The sequence below is a fragment of the Monomorium pharaonis genome, chromosome 2 (genome assembly GCF_013373865.1).
Source record: "Monomorium pharaonis isolate MP-MQ-018 chromosome 2, ASM1337386v2, whole genome shotgun sequence".
In the NCBI taxonomy this organism is placed as follows: Eukaryota; Metazoa; Arthropoda; class Insecta; order Hymenoptera; family Formicidae; genus Monomorium; species Monomorium pharaonis.
In genome coordinates, this window is record NC_050468.1 from 27370056 (window position 1) to 27385956 (window position 15901).

Consider the following 15901-nt stretch of genomic DNA (forward strand, 5'->3'; position numbering starts at 1 on the left):
ATTATGCTATTTTAAATTACGATATTTTATATTATATTTTAAATTATAATCACACCCATAAAACTAAAAATTCTACAAAATTTTTTGTTTTAGTTAAATTAAGAAAAGCTATTAGTAATCATATGTCAGCCATTTCTACATGTTTTTTTCTTTTTTTTTTCAAATTTACATAAAGACTTATAAACATTTTGCCGTATATTTAGCTACAAAAATTTGCAAATATTTATTAAATATGTATGTACATACAAATATGTAAAAGCGTAGAAGAATTTATAGCAATTTTTTTTTTAATTCTCCAAAATATCACTTTTTTGTACTCTGAACTAGGATAACATAATTATGTGTTTCGCGCCTCTTTAAATAAAATATACAATATAAATATTACTTTTTATAACATTTTTATAACACAAATAATAGAGAAATATAGATTGAAACTATGTGTATTTAGGACGTACGTTTAATGATTTAAAGGACCTATAAATAATAGATATAAAGGGAAATCAAAGTTAACACTATTGCTTAACAAGTCGTATGAAATGTTCCTATTTCAAATTTTGTATTTTTTAAATGTGAATTTTATATATTTGGTATGGACTTGTAATATTTTATGTAAGACTCGAGTACCTTTGAAAGTAAGGCCGGTTGTCAGTTAATGAGAGTCTTCCGGACATACATAGCAGCATGTTTCCGTGTAGAGTATTTGATTTATCAGCCGTTGTACCTCCGTTGTGGGTAGGAACGAAATAGATTTCCTGAACCCTCGTCCATCACTCCAAAGAACGGAAAAGAGTGGACCGTTCACCAGGCCACTCCTCCGTCAAGAATATAGACCGGAGCCGGTGTTCGCCGTATTCGAGTCACGTGCTAAGGAAGGACTCATTTTAACTACAGTAATTGAAAGAAAGGCCTTGTCTCTGTGGTCTCCGCCATTTCCCTCGATCCCCGCGACCGCGTTTGCGTGGATCTCTTAGTCATGACGCCATTAAAAATTTATTATATTTTCTATATTGATAATGTTACATTGTAATTTATTGGTTATGTACATATGTTTATTATATCTTATATATAAATAAAAATAATAACAATATATATAATTTTTTATCATATGTTGTAATTTGACATGAAAGACAATACGTAATTACATCTAATATGACAACATCTGATTTACAAATTATTTGTTTTACTTAATTATTTAATGTTTATTAATTATTATGACAATTTGGAAGAGAAGTGAATTAACTATATTCTAATTAGAATATATATAATAATTAAAAGATTATTATAAGTGTTTCAATTTAATTTAATTTACTTAACAAGTAATTACTTAACGTCATAGTACTAGTTAGGATGTAGACATATCGGATTATTCTAGTCACGTGGATCAAGGAGAACTTCTTTCTAGGTAAAGGCAGTAATTGAAAGGAAGACCATCGGCTTTCCACATCTCTCCCCTGCCACTGCGAAGGAACGAGCCTGACCCGATCACTTTCTTACTTATTCAGAAGAAACGATTTCATTGATTTTGATTGCCCCGCAATCAATCACCCAACAACTATTTGTGCGTCTGTGTACCATTGATTAAAAAAAATAAAACATTCGAACGTGGCAAACGTTCAAAAATATTAAAACGTTTTTCAATAATAGCGTTTTGTAAACTGAGTGCTTACTGCGAGCAAAAAGTGAAAAATAATATTATTACTCTTCGATAAAACATGACTGAAAAGCAGTTTGCACAAAAATGTCATATCAGTCATATTCATATAATTAATTTCGATATTTAATAGTTCTTATTTTACACAGATAAATTTATTTTTGCACAACGTTCCTGCAAAATTTTCGCTTCTATTCGCATAGCAGAAGAATCTTTCTCGCATTTCTCTCCGAATTTTCTCGTTAAAATTCTATCGCGTAAATATTTTTCGCAATAAAAAAAAATTCGATAACAACGCGCTACTTCAATCAATCCTCTTTATTGTCTCCCATTTTGAATTGCTTTACGTAGGCTTTCACACGAGCGCATAGTTTCACACGAGCGCATAGAGAATCGAAAAATTATTTTATAATACAGTTAACTGTACCGCAAATAAAAATGTAGAAGAGTATATTATTTTGAAAAGTTATAGTCTTTTGTTTCATTACACAAAAATTCCATTCATGCTTTATTAAATTAGAGGTGTCACTTTTCTTGGTCCACTTTCGTTATTAAAATACATTGGAGATTTGAAGAACAGGAAAGTTTAGAAGCAATAAAAAAGATAGCAAAAAGGAAAGAACAATTAAACTAAAGTAGGACAATGTAACAGAATGGTATATAAAAAGAGGCATAATAAGTTGCGAAAGATAAAGGTTTAAAATACAGCAACAAATTAATACAAATATTACATTATTAAAATATAGTTAATATATAGTTATCAAAATATAGTTTGTAATTTACAATTAAGCTGAGGCATAATCATATAGCCACAGAAATAATAATACTAAGTATATTAAATTAACTTATGTATTAATTAATACATATATTGTGTTGTAAACCGGAAATTATTCTAAGTCGCAAGACATAAGAAGGGATTAAGAGAAATAAATCAAAAATAAAATAAATGTGTGAGATATCATCTTTCTGCCATGCACGGATAATCAGCTACGACTCTTGTGATATTTTATATATATATATATATATATATATATATATATATATATATAATATTTATATAAACATGCAAGTTTTCCATAGCCTCGTTCTTTATCGACCAACTCGAGCACGAAATGCATCAAAGTTGCAGTAACGAGGAAAACGCTATGTCTGTCGTTCGCGTAAGTCGCGACTGGATTTCTTCGCCCGGCTTGACAGAGGTTGCAGATGGTATCGTAAGTTTCCGTGAACTTTAATTATCGCAAAATAAAAGAATGAAACTTCGGCCAACTCGTTAGAAGTTCGCGACTGCAGATTCCCCGGGGGATGAAAATTATGCTCGCGCATCTCCCGCGCGCCACACATTCGCAGCAAATTTAATACCCGCGTAATAATGTCGAACTCCATGACCACGCGAATCGGCTTTCGCGCTACTTCGCGAAGGCGGAAAGATCGCGCTCTTCGCGGGATTATACAAGTCAAAATGAAAACGCGAAAGAGGATTCCGTTCGGGTTAGCTTCAAATATGATTTCGCAAAACTTCAATCCCCCGTTTTAGCGAAATTTTTCTTCTAGTCAAAGGAAAAGCCCCGCGGATATGTAATAAAAAATTAATTGACAAAAACAATTACCCAGAAACTTATTTAATAAAAAGAAACAATTCGCGCTCTCATATGCCATCTAATTTATCTAAAAAGAAATAGGTAAATAAGTAAATATAGTTGTACCTATTTTAATTATAAATCAAGTATTGTCGAAGCAATAAATGTCGATTCTTTTACTTGACGTAGGAAAGTGTTTATCGATAATTTTATGACGTGATATATCGCCGACGCAAGTTGACACGATTACAGATTGCGCAGTATAAGAAAGAGAATAGGAATCGTTTGCGGCCTGTAGAAGACATAAAAACTTTTCTAATATAAAGTTCGTCCATCAGTGCGCCCATAGATGGATCTCTTTCTTCATATGATACCAGACACGTAAGGTCATTGTTCCCGCACGTGTCAGCATATGTTATATCCCTGAAAGTAACGAGAGAACAGTACAAAAGTTCTATTTGCAATGACACTTCGCAGATCACAGACGAAACTTTATACTAATGTCGACAATTCTTCAAGAAAATCAACGCCGATGATACCATTATCATTATCGTAGAATTGATTTATAATTATTTTTAATTAATGTAATATACTTTAATAGAAAGACAGTAAGAAAAAGACTAAGGCCCATTTTTACCAACGTAGATTAATTTTAATCTCGGATTAACTAACTCTTTACCTCTTTCTAATTTTTAGAACTAGAATGAGGTAACAAGTATTAAACCGAGATAAAAATTAATCTATATACGTTGGTAGAAACGGGCCTAAAAGACAATCTAAACAACAATAATTCTGTGTGCTAATTAGTTGTCATAAAAAATAATTAGTTAAATAAACAAAAAAAAGATACCTTTTAATACATATTCTGAATATTTTGCATTTTCTTGCATTTCTTTAAAGATTTATTTTACGAGCTCCGCATGTTTCAAACACGACACGCTGTACTTTAAAGGGGCGTAGATCAATGTGCGATAGCGCATTTTAGGCCACACGATTTAATTCCTGTTTCTCACTTTGAACGCTCGAACACCTGGAGCTAATTAAGTTGGACGTAACAATCGATTGAAAAGTTGGACGCCCATCCGATAAATTTAATCAAAAGGATGAGTGCAAGCAGCGCGGTAGTTGCGACTCCTAACTAGATGAAGGACCCGGCAAAGTTTTCCGCGGGTTTTCCCACCGGCGCAAAATGGCGTGTGGTTATGAGCGATGGAACGGCGGTGAGTGCACTTCTTCACTCACTGGAGGGACGAAAAGTTTCGTAGATATCGAATAAGTACTATGTGGAGGGAGGAAATGGAGGGAAAAAAAGCTGTCGCCTCCCTCTCAGGCTGCCCTGTCGGGAGGCGTTAAACCGGCTGTCGGGATAAAAATGCGAGTGACGAATTTCCACATTTAATTCCGTCTCTCTCTCTCTCTCTCTCTCTCTCTCTCTCTCTCTCTCTCTCTCTTCTATTTGCTTTTTTTCTAATGGTCGCTGTGTATGGCTTAAACTTTTTTTAACACAAAATCGTTATAAAGCGCGATTCCCACCGGTGTTCAGATTTTTTTATCGTTTTACGACCCGCATATATCATCCGGAAAATGGGAGTTTTGCAAGAATTTTAAGTAACATTACCACGCCAGTCGGCGGTTTCATATGAAAAATATTTTAAGTGAGTAATTTCCATAAAGCTTCGAAAAATGACGAAACGTTTCTACATTCGAAGAAAATAAACGGCACGCGGCCCGATTAATAGCGAGGATTATATTCTGTATTTACCACGTGAGAGCAGCTAGGCTTATAATTGTCAAATGTTAATTATTAATGCGGCTTAGTTTAAAATGTCCGTTTTATTAATTTACTCGGTTTATCATTCTTTCCGGATTATACAAACTGAATTGCTCAGGTACAAACAAGTAGCTGTAATGAATGTAATATAAAATGTTATCGCGGATAAGCTCCAGCATTAATTTCTATGTTAATGAATACAAATGATCGCAGATACGCAAAGTAGATATTGTTCCAGGGGTACACGCGGCATCGTTGTATTAATATCAAGGTGGCCTTCAGCGATTTCGCGTGTATATTTGACAATGCTAATAGCCTCAAGGGTTTTGTTTGCCGTTATATTATTACTGATATTCACTTTACTTTATTCATTTATACTTCGCGACGGAAAATTCTCACATTACAATATTGCTTCGAGTCCGGGAATATCTTCTGTTATATTTTATTTGATTAGGTTCGCCGATCCTTTACGGCCATAGTAATATCGTGGTCACGTATGACCATTTGAGAAACGCGAATCTATTAATCTCATATCGATTGGCATGTATATGTATACCTCGCAATATTGTGTTACGTGACGTTCCACCCGTATAGAATCAATGTTATCCCATTAGACAATGTCTCTAATCGATAAAGCATAAAACGTCGGTATGGAACTTTATGCCGAAATTATGCGAATCGTAAATCATATCGGTCTACATTTACACCGGTCGCGCCTTGCGTTATGAGGGTAATCGGAAATTCTATCTTTTTAAAAGATATTTTATTCATTGAATGACGTTTATTAGTTTGCTAAACTGCGAGATTCTTTTACATCTACGTTCTGCCTCCTCTCCTTTTCTCTTTATGTAATTTCGAAATATTACTGTATATAAAATAAAAAATTATAACTTTTTATTGTTTAAATAAGTACATGTTAGTTCCGTCCTACAACTTTCAGGATAAGATTGATAATACAATTACAAAGCACAAAAGTCTTTTTTCAATCCATTTATCCATTTGTTCATTTCATCTGGAAATAAAATTCAATGAAGAAAGTATGCCATTAAAAGAATTTCGAAATTGCTCGTTCGTTATGCAATAGATGGTGCAATGATTAGAGTTGAATTACTTAAAATATAATACAAAAAAAAATTTTTTTGTTTAATTTTAAAATAAAAACGTTTTAAAACTATATTATTTTATGTTGTTTGTTCATTTACTTGTAAATTACATTACTTTGCTCTAAGAGAAAAGTTGCATATTAATTTAACATAAAATATTCAACAAATCATGTTAACAATTGGATGTTAAAAATTTGACATAAAAATTTTAACAAGGATTGATTTTGACATAAATACAAATGACATAAATACAAATTGTTTTCTACCGTGCAGTAATTGCATAGTAAAATATTTTAAACTTTTCTTTTTCAAGATATTAAATTTGTCTGTTATATTCGCCGTTTATATCTAATTGAAAAGTTTACTTCACTCAGTGACTCAATCTCATGCATTATACTTTCTGTATGAAAAGCTTTTCTTCGCGTGGTACATCCAACAATATATATACTTTCTACATTTTCTAAGACTGAGATTTTATATTCTTCAAACTGTATGACCTAAGTACACTGCGATGAACTCTCTTTCGATTGTTCGTGGCTGGTGAAAGGACATCAGTAAAAATGACACGCAGAGCAATATTTCGCCGTAAAATACTTGAAGTATTTTCTTATAAGAGACGCAAGCAAACATCACGTGGCAATAAGAAGTGGGTAATAAAAAGACTCATCGTTTTTACCGTGCAAATAGAGAGATTTATTTAAGTTTCGACATCAAGTCGACAAAATTAGTCGCTCGCATAAGGAATTCTAACGATTATCTTTCGTATCCTTCAATTTACGTATAACGTGATAATTATCGATTTTTTTCACGGAGCGATGTGTCTCAAGGAGGAAATAACGATCGAAGTGTCAGAATACGATCGCACGTTCGCGTTAATTTGTGGTCCGGCGGTTCTCGTCCGCGTGTCTTCCTAGTAATTGACAATTTCGCACTCCAGCATGGGGCCAGTAATTAAGCTGCCATGCGTGCAGTCGGATGTCGATTTTTTTTCATTCACAGTGACGGGTCTCCGTCGACCAATCCTAGACGAGAGGACGAGTCCCGGCCGGTCGATCTCGCGCTGGCTTCTTTTTCTCTCATCCGGGCGGAAAGCACGACAATTAGTTTTTGAACGGGAATTCTCCCGCTCGCCTGGAGTTTAAAGAGACAAAGGATGAAAGTAGATTCGAAGTAGAAGTACATTCGTTGGAAAAATAACACCGTCATCGTACAAAAGGGAATACCTTTTCATAGATGAGTGACTGCAGAATGTCTATTTCTGCAGCGTGATATGTAGACTTCTTTCTTAAATTGACTTTACGTCACGTATAATTTGATATATGAATATAGACATAAAATTTCCATTTCTATCTACGAGTACACGGTCTCGGAAAGGAAAAGACATTTATAACGCACAAATAAAATTATCGCGTTGCCATAAACGTACACTCAAGGAAATAATCTTGCTTCAACAAAAATTATATGTATAATGTAAAATCTATCTGACAAGTAACACTACCCAAGTGCCACTCACCGATTTTGATATGCTTAGAATATGCTGTAGTCTAGATCAAAATGAGAGACACGTATTTTTTTATACGTGCCCATACGACCGTTGAAGTAGTGAAAACCCTCTTAAAGAAAAATCGGTTTTTATCTTTCTAAGCACCTAGAATACAACATATTCTAAGCATATCAAAATCGGTGAGTGGCACTTGGGTAGTGTTATTTGTGAGATAAATAAATAATTAGTAAATACTTACATACATGTATTGGACCTAATCAATCTAGCTGATAGAAGCGAATTTCCAAATTCTATACGTGACAGCTAAAATTCTAGCAAATACAAAAATCAGCGATACATTTTGGATATCGAGAAATCTGTCTATATCAGCAAAAAAACTTTTTTAAGTGCAGATATCGCTGAGAATCTTACGGGTTCGCGTTTTGCGAGAGCATTTCGAGCCGTGCCGAACTTTTCGTCGCGTTCTCCGTCGTTCTATGTCGTGCAGGATTCGAACCATGGATGGATACCAGGGCGACGTGTCTCCTCCGACCGGAGACACACTGAAGCATGACGAACCGATACCGGGCTCGCGTCGATCCCGGAAGGAAGATTATATGGGCGGCCGAATTATCTCAGCGCAGCTGGCTAATACTCGGCGAGGCGATTACACGCGTATCTATTTGCACACCCGCTGATTCTACGATATAACCGACAACGCGATGACGCACGCGAAGCGGAGCGGGCGAGCGGGCGGGCGCAAATTGACAGATATACCCGTCCATCTACAGCACCGCCGACGCGGTTACGCGCGTTCCGCAAAGTGCCTACGTCGGCCAGCGGAATTAAATATGCACATCGCTTTGATGCACCCGCGTAAATATCGACGAGGATCGCCCGCGTCGATCCCCCGACGATGAGGATTTTTTTTTTTTAATGTCGTTTGTAATATTTTTTTGACGGTTTTTTTTTTTTTAGGGACCCTCCAGGGAAGAGGACTCGATTCAACGTCGCATTCTACGAATCGACTGTGCAGCTTTTTGCGCGCTTTCGTGATTCTATTCTATTACGAATGGATGATCGGCGGAAATATTTATACCGCGCCACGTGAGCGGTATAACCGCAATTTTTAGAATGCAATTATACTTCTTTGATCTGTAAATTCTTAATCCCTTAATTATTTTTAGGAGCAAATCTCAGAGCTTTGCGAGGAAGATTATCTGCGACGAAAATGCGACACCAAAATATCTCATTTCATTGGAACAGAAACACGAGGTGGTTTGTGTGATGAGATGTCTTCCAGAATCCACACTTCAATTTAAACCTTCTGTTAGAAAAATTTCTATTAAATTTAATATATGTTGCAAGTCCCAAAAAGTCCATTCAAAATTTTGTATTAATTTAACACAAAGTAAATATGTTAGAAAAAGTAAAAATTCTTTTTATATATATATATATATGTACCTGTTTTAACAAATACAAAACGTTTTCTACTATGTATTATTAAATTATTGTGTCTTATTGATACCTATATACTATTTCGTCCATCCATATGCTTCTCGCAACATTTCCGTTTCACAGATAGAAACCTGCAAAAATAATTAAAACGCGAGCGAATCACCGAGCACCTACGTTTCGTAGCAACAGATTCATATCGATCAGGAAGAAACAATCTCGAAGAGACTAAACTAAATTACTGCAAACGTAGAACGAAATGATAATCACAGTTGCGATTATGCACACATAAGCAATTGCGTTTGCCGGGCGAGTAAAGAGAGTGTGCAAACAAGTAAATATATGCATATCGACACGAACTTCGCATTGCCTCGGAGGCCAGCCTTACCGCAACGCGACACGTGTGTAAGTATACGTACAATACCGGAACAATTGGCCGGTTGCATTCGGGCGTGCGTCTGGAAGTGCACGGTCCAATTATACCGTTTCGCGCCCGATACGAGATTCGCGCGCGACAACGGTCTGTGACGCCGCTTTTTGTAAAGCGCATATAATGGAAAAATTAGTTAAAATTCGAACGAAGCTACGCGTCGGACGAAACAACCGAAACGCAACAACGCGCATTTCTATTCGCGACACACCGCACAAATGTAATTTTCTCTTTGTTCAATAATATATTAATAGCAAAGAGTGGAAAATTCTGATTAGAGACGATGAAATTTCAAGGCGGCGGTTTCAATGTGACGAGATGTGTTTCGAGTGTTTTGAACTTTTTGTATAATTCGTGCCTTTATTTCGTTATTAAAATTTTTTTATAACTGTAGGTCTAATCAAATGAAGCAAGATTTAAGCGTTAATTGAATATACGTTGCCAGTATACAATTAAGTGTATATCATACCTGCAGAGTAAATATTAAATTTAATTTACATTTAAACTTCTTGCTAAAGTGTCTAACAATTTAGTTAGAGATGAGATGAATATTGTTATATCACCAAAACAGTTATGTAGAACACTCAACCTGGTTGTTGCAATAAACTTTTCAGAACTTTTTGCAGCATAAACATCCTTTACAATTAATGACAAAATAATTTTAATGATCAAATTATTTTCAGGTCTGTATTCAGCTAAATTCTTAGATATTTTAGCAAAACCTTTTTTTCCATGCAAAAATTGTGTAAGGGTACAATGGAAAGATTGAACAAACTTGACTGGAATTCGAAATTCCTATCAATCTCTTGTCTCTTCGTTTCGTACTGACAACATGAATAATAAATGTTCCTGTTATTCGAGATTCCGTTAATTACGTTGATGCTAATTAAAGCGCCGACGAATTATCGACAATTTAATAATATAATACTTCGCTGAAACGCGAGGGTAGTACAGCGGGGGTGCCGCAGCCGCGACTAATAACGACGACGCAGATGAATCCGAAAGTCGCGTACACGTGATCTTCACCAAGAATCTTGCGCTTCGTTCGCGTGAGCAGAATCTTTGACAGCAAGCTGACACGTAATTTCCTCACCTTCTTCCTACACTCTACTCAACTTCTGATCTCTAAACTCAAGTAGCCAAGTAAGTTTCGAAGAAGGGGTCCGATCCAATCGCGCTAGCGATGTTCAAGCGTAAACTCGGGCGTTTCCTTTCACGAGGGAAATCAGTTAAATCTATAAGGAACAGGTAAAGAGTAAATATAACATGACTTCAGAAAAATATAACTATCTAAAACCACGGATAATTCCGTATTTTTTCACGATGACGTAATGATACGAATATTTTTATGTATATGTATGTGTGTGTGTATATATAAAATGTAATCTTCTATGCGCGCACGTGCGCGCGCGAAACAAAAGATCTCAAAAATATTTTATGTATAATATGTTAACGGAAAATAAGAAAATTTCCTGCCCATTAATGTAAAACAATTCTTCAAAGACATTTGACTCCAGAATACCAGCTAAGAATTATTGAAATTTAAAAACTACAGACTTGTCAGGCTTATTCTATTTTTTAATCAATGACAACAAATTTTAATGAAATAAATATGTCATTTATGCTTTAAACTTTCTCTAGAAAATTCTCTTTTATGCGGATTTTTCCTCAGATATAGCTTGGATTACCACCTTTTCTGAGATATCCACGTCATTTGGCTGATACATATTTTAAGACAATGAAAACTCACAAAGCAACAAAAGCCTTGCAGTAACATTGTTGTAATATTGCAAAGATTTTTTTTTCAAAATTATTTTAACAATGTTGCAACAATTTAAAAATATTATGAAAAATAATATTCTTTCATTCACAAGGAGTACGCGCTATTACTAACAGATGTGCCATAATTGTACTTCTCGTAATTAAAACGTCATACAAAGTAGAATGAAAGTCGAGTAGTACTATGACATTTTTCACCTACATTTTATAAAATGAAATAATTTCTTAAAGGAATAGATCTCCCAAATATATTGAGTTTGAAGACAATGAAGACAAAAGTAAATATAAAATGTATTTTGAAAATAAAATTTTTTAATTTTGAATGTAAACATCTTTAATTTAGGGATAATATTTTTGGAAATTATTACGTACTAAAATGCGTTGATAATAATAATAATAATACATCACATAGTATTATCAAAAATTTACAAATTTTACAAATTATTCTATTATTACGTTTAAATATATCTGTAAAATATATAAATAATTATTTTATTAGTTTAAATATATTAATAATAATAAGTAACGTATTATTAACACATAAAATTTGTATTATTGTATTATCTCTGTAATATTTTGCATTATAATATTTCTAAAAATGACGGACATTATACTATTGCTATAATGTCACAACAATATTACAACAATATGTTTTGCAACACTTTTACAATATTGTAATTTTGTAAACAAATATTTCTGTAACGTTACTAGCGCAAGTATTTATTAATTACTAAATGAAACAAAAATATAGAAATTAATGGAAATTATTTCAAACAATTAATCTCTTTTATGAATACTAGAACATTACAAGCGCGCGCTGCGCGCGCGCTATTTGACTTTTTACTTTAAAAATAATAATAATTGCAATTTGATTTTCTCTATCTTTCGTTTACATTAATCAAACGTCTTCTGCAATTTTAAATAAAAAAATGTAAAGTTTAATTATACATACATACATACCTATATACCTACCAACATACATACCTACTTGCATACTTACTGCTATCTAGCTACCTAGCTACATATTTATCTAGTTACGTTCCCTCGTTTGCTCCCACCCTTCCACCCTTTTTCACTCACTCACTCACACACTCAGTCACTCACTGGCTCACTCCTCGCTCACTTCTCGCTCACTCTTCGCTCACTCGCCAGCTCGCTCACGCGCTCACTCCTCGCTCACTCTCGGCTCACTCCCGGCTCACTCCTCGCTCACTCCTCACTCACTCACTCACTCACTCACTCACTCACTTACTCCTCACTCACTCCTCACTCACTCTCATTCACTCACTCACTCACTCCTTACTCACTCCCGGCTCACTCCTGGCTCACTCCTCGCTCACTCCTCGCTCACTCACTCACTCACTCCTCGCTTACTCCTTGCTCACTTCTGGCTCACTCCTGGCTCACTCCTGGCTCACTCCCGACTCACTCCCGGCTCACTCCCGGCTTACTCCCGGTTCACTCCCGGCTCACTCCCGGCTCACTCCTCGCTCACTCCCGGCTTACTCTCGGTTCACTCCCGGCTCACTCCCGGCTCACTCACGCGCTCACTCCTCGCTCACTCCTCGTTTACTCCTTGCTCACTTCTGGCTCACTCCTGGCTCATTCCTGGCTCACTCCCGACTCACTCCTGGCTCACTCCCGGCTCACTCCCGGCTTACTCCCGGTTCACTCCCGGCTTACTCCCGGTTCACTCCCGGCTCACTCCCGGCTCACTCCCGGCTCACTCCCGGCTTACTCCCGGTTCACTCCCGGCTCACTCCCGGCTCACTCCCGGCTCACTCCCGGCTTACTCCCGGCTCACTTCTCGCTCACTCCTCACTCACTCACTCTCTCACTCACTCACTCAATTACTCCTCACTCACTCTCATTCACTCACTCACTCACTCCTTACTCACTCCCGGCTCACTCCTGGCTCACTCCTCGCTCACTCCTCGCTCACTCACTGACTCACTCCTCGCTCACTCCTCGCTCACTCACTGACTCACTCCTCGCTTACTCCTTGCTCACTTCTGGCTCACTCCTGGCTCACTCCTGGCTCACTCCTCGCTCACTTCTCGCTCACTCCTCGCTCACTCACTCGCTCACTCCTCGCTCACTCACTCGCTCACTCCTTGCTCACTCCTCGCTCACTCACTCGCTCACTCCTGGCTCACTCCTGGCTCACTCCTGGCTCACTCCCGGCTCACTCCCGACTCACTCCTGGCTCACTCCCGACTCACTCCCGGCTCACTCCCGGCTCACTCCCGGCTTACTCCCGGTTCACTCCCGGCTCACTCCCGGCTCACTCCCGGCTCACTCCCGGCTTACTCCCGGTTCACTCTCGGCTCACTCCCGGCTCACTCCCGGCTCACTCCCGGCTCACTCCCGGCTTACTCCCGGCTCACTTCTCGCTCACTCCTCACTCACTCACTCTCTCACTCACTCACTCAATTACTCCTCACTCACTCCTCACTCACTCTCATTCACTCCCGGCTCACTCCTGGCTCACTCCTCGCTCACTCCTCGCTCACTCACTGACTCACTCCTCGCTTACTCCTTGCTCACTTCTGGCTCACTCCTGGCTCACTCCTGGCTCACTCCTCGCTCACTTCTCGCTCACTCCTCGCTCACTCACTCGCTCACTCCTCGCTCACTCACTCGCTCACTCCTTGCTCACTCCTCGCTCACTCACTCGCTCACTCCTGGCTCACTCCTGGCTCACTCCTGGCTCACTCCCGGCTCACTCCCGACTCACTCCTGGCTCACTCCCGACTCACTCCCGGCTCACTCCCGGCTCACTCCCGGCTTACTCCCGGTTCACTCCCGGCTCACTCCCGGCTCACTCCCGGCTCACTCCCGGCTCACTCCCGGCTCACTCCCGGCTTACTCCCGGCTCACTTCTCGCTCACTCCTCACTCACTCACTCTCTCACTCACTCACTCACTTACTCCTCACTCACTCCTCACTCACTCTCGACTCACTCCCGGCTCACTCCCGGCTTACTTCCGGCTCACTCCTCGCTCACTCCCCGCTCACTCCCGGCTCACTCCTGGCTCACTCCTGGCTCACTCCTTACTCACTCTTGGCTCACTCCCGGCTCACTCCCGACTCACTCCTGGCTCACTCCCGACTCACTCCCGGCTCACTCCCGGCTCACTCCCGGCTTACTCCCGGTTCACTCCCGGCTTACTCCCGGTTCACTCCCGGCTCACTCCCGGCTCACTCCCGGCTCACTCCCGGCTCACTCCCGGCTCACTTCTCGCTCACTCCTCACTCACTCACTCTCTCACTCACTCACTCACTTACTCCTCACTCACTCCTCACTCACTCTCGACTCACTCCCGGCTCACTCCCGGCTTACTCCCGGTTCACTCCCGGCTCACTCCCGGCTCACTCCCGGCTCACTCCCGGCTCACTTCTCGCTCACTCCTCACTCACTCACTCACTCACTCACTCACTCACTTACTCCTCACTCACTCTTATTCACTCACTCACTCACTCACTCACTCACTCACTCACGCACGCACTCCATCCAAGTCGCTAACCCATGTGCACACTGCAAACAAAGTAAAGTTCACATGTGTTTGCAGGTTTTCAATACAATGTCTGGTAACGGAATTAACATCTACTCATTTTACAAGTACACCCATAAGAAAAGTAAACAAAGACAGTGCTTCGCTGTGGTCACACACAAACACACACACACACACACACATTTAAATTTTTGTCTACAAATTATGGATTTCCTATTTACCGACATTTAAAAAAATTTTTTTTGAGTCGCCAAAAATCCTTGCATGTTTTTTTTCACTAAATGAAATTTCCAAAATTTGAACTAAATTGGAGATTGGTCCGTTTTGGAAGCTAAATTATTTGTACATATTTTTATGTCTGAGTTTGTCAGGTATTAAAAAAATTATGATAAATATTTATAAAAATATTTAAAATAAATAGTTATACCATTATTATCAAAGAATATAAAAAATATTTCAAGTTTATATACCACTAGACACCACAGACTCGTGCTTCGCGCGCGCTACTTAACTTTTTATTTTTTACCTTTTAAAAATAAATTACAACAATAAATGTATAGATAATATTTATACAAATTTGACAGCTGTCAAAATTCAATTGCAATGACAGCTACTCTTGCAACACGAAGTAAGCGCAGCGAGAGAACCAATTGGCATCGCGGAAAAGCGACAACAATGATCTTCGAGAAATGCGAGCAATCGACTTTACATGCCTTTTTTTAGATAGGACTAGAACATGCACGCGCTTCGCGCGCGCCAACTGTTATTTTTTTATTTGTTATTACACCCTGCATAAAATTACTATTGCATATAACATATATACAACTCGTTTATTTCTTAAACATTTCGGCCTTTGAAAAAAGGTTACATAGCTTAATTACATAATAACATAGGACTCTTAATGACTATTTACGCTTTTCTTTGTCATTTCTCGTCTTTAATACATTTTTCATCCATTTTGTACCTATATCTACCTCTGATAACATTTTCCTAACAGAGAAATTTTGTTTTCGCAATTCTGTAAATTCTTCTAATATTGGTTCTAAAGTCTCCACTTTTAAATTGTATAGCCTACACTTTTTCCTTTTTCCAATATCTATTCCCTAATGCCTCGTTTCCGCACTTAAATCTCGC

General features: G+C 38.1%; 1 long non-coding RNA gene across 3 annotated transcripts; it reads right to left on the reverse strand.

Moving 5' to 3' along the window:
- Positions 1-6774: 6774 nt before the first annotated feature.
- LOC105829436 lies at positions 6775-8241 on the reverse strand. Of its 3 annotated transcripts, none has more exons than XR_003626754.2 (4): positions 8021-8241; positions 7848-7920; positions 7329-7550; positions 6775-7236 (listed from the first exon to the last, which is right to left on the reverse strand). It is a non-coding gene; the product is annotated as an uncharacterized LOC105829436 (long non-coding RNA). The 3 variants fall into 3 exon arrangements; XR_003626755.2 differs by having other exon boundaries at positions 7329-7546; positions 8021-8240; XR_003626753.2 differs by having other exon boundaries at positions 7329-7470; positions 8021-8233.
- Positions 8242-15901: the final 7660 nt, after the last annotated feature.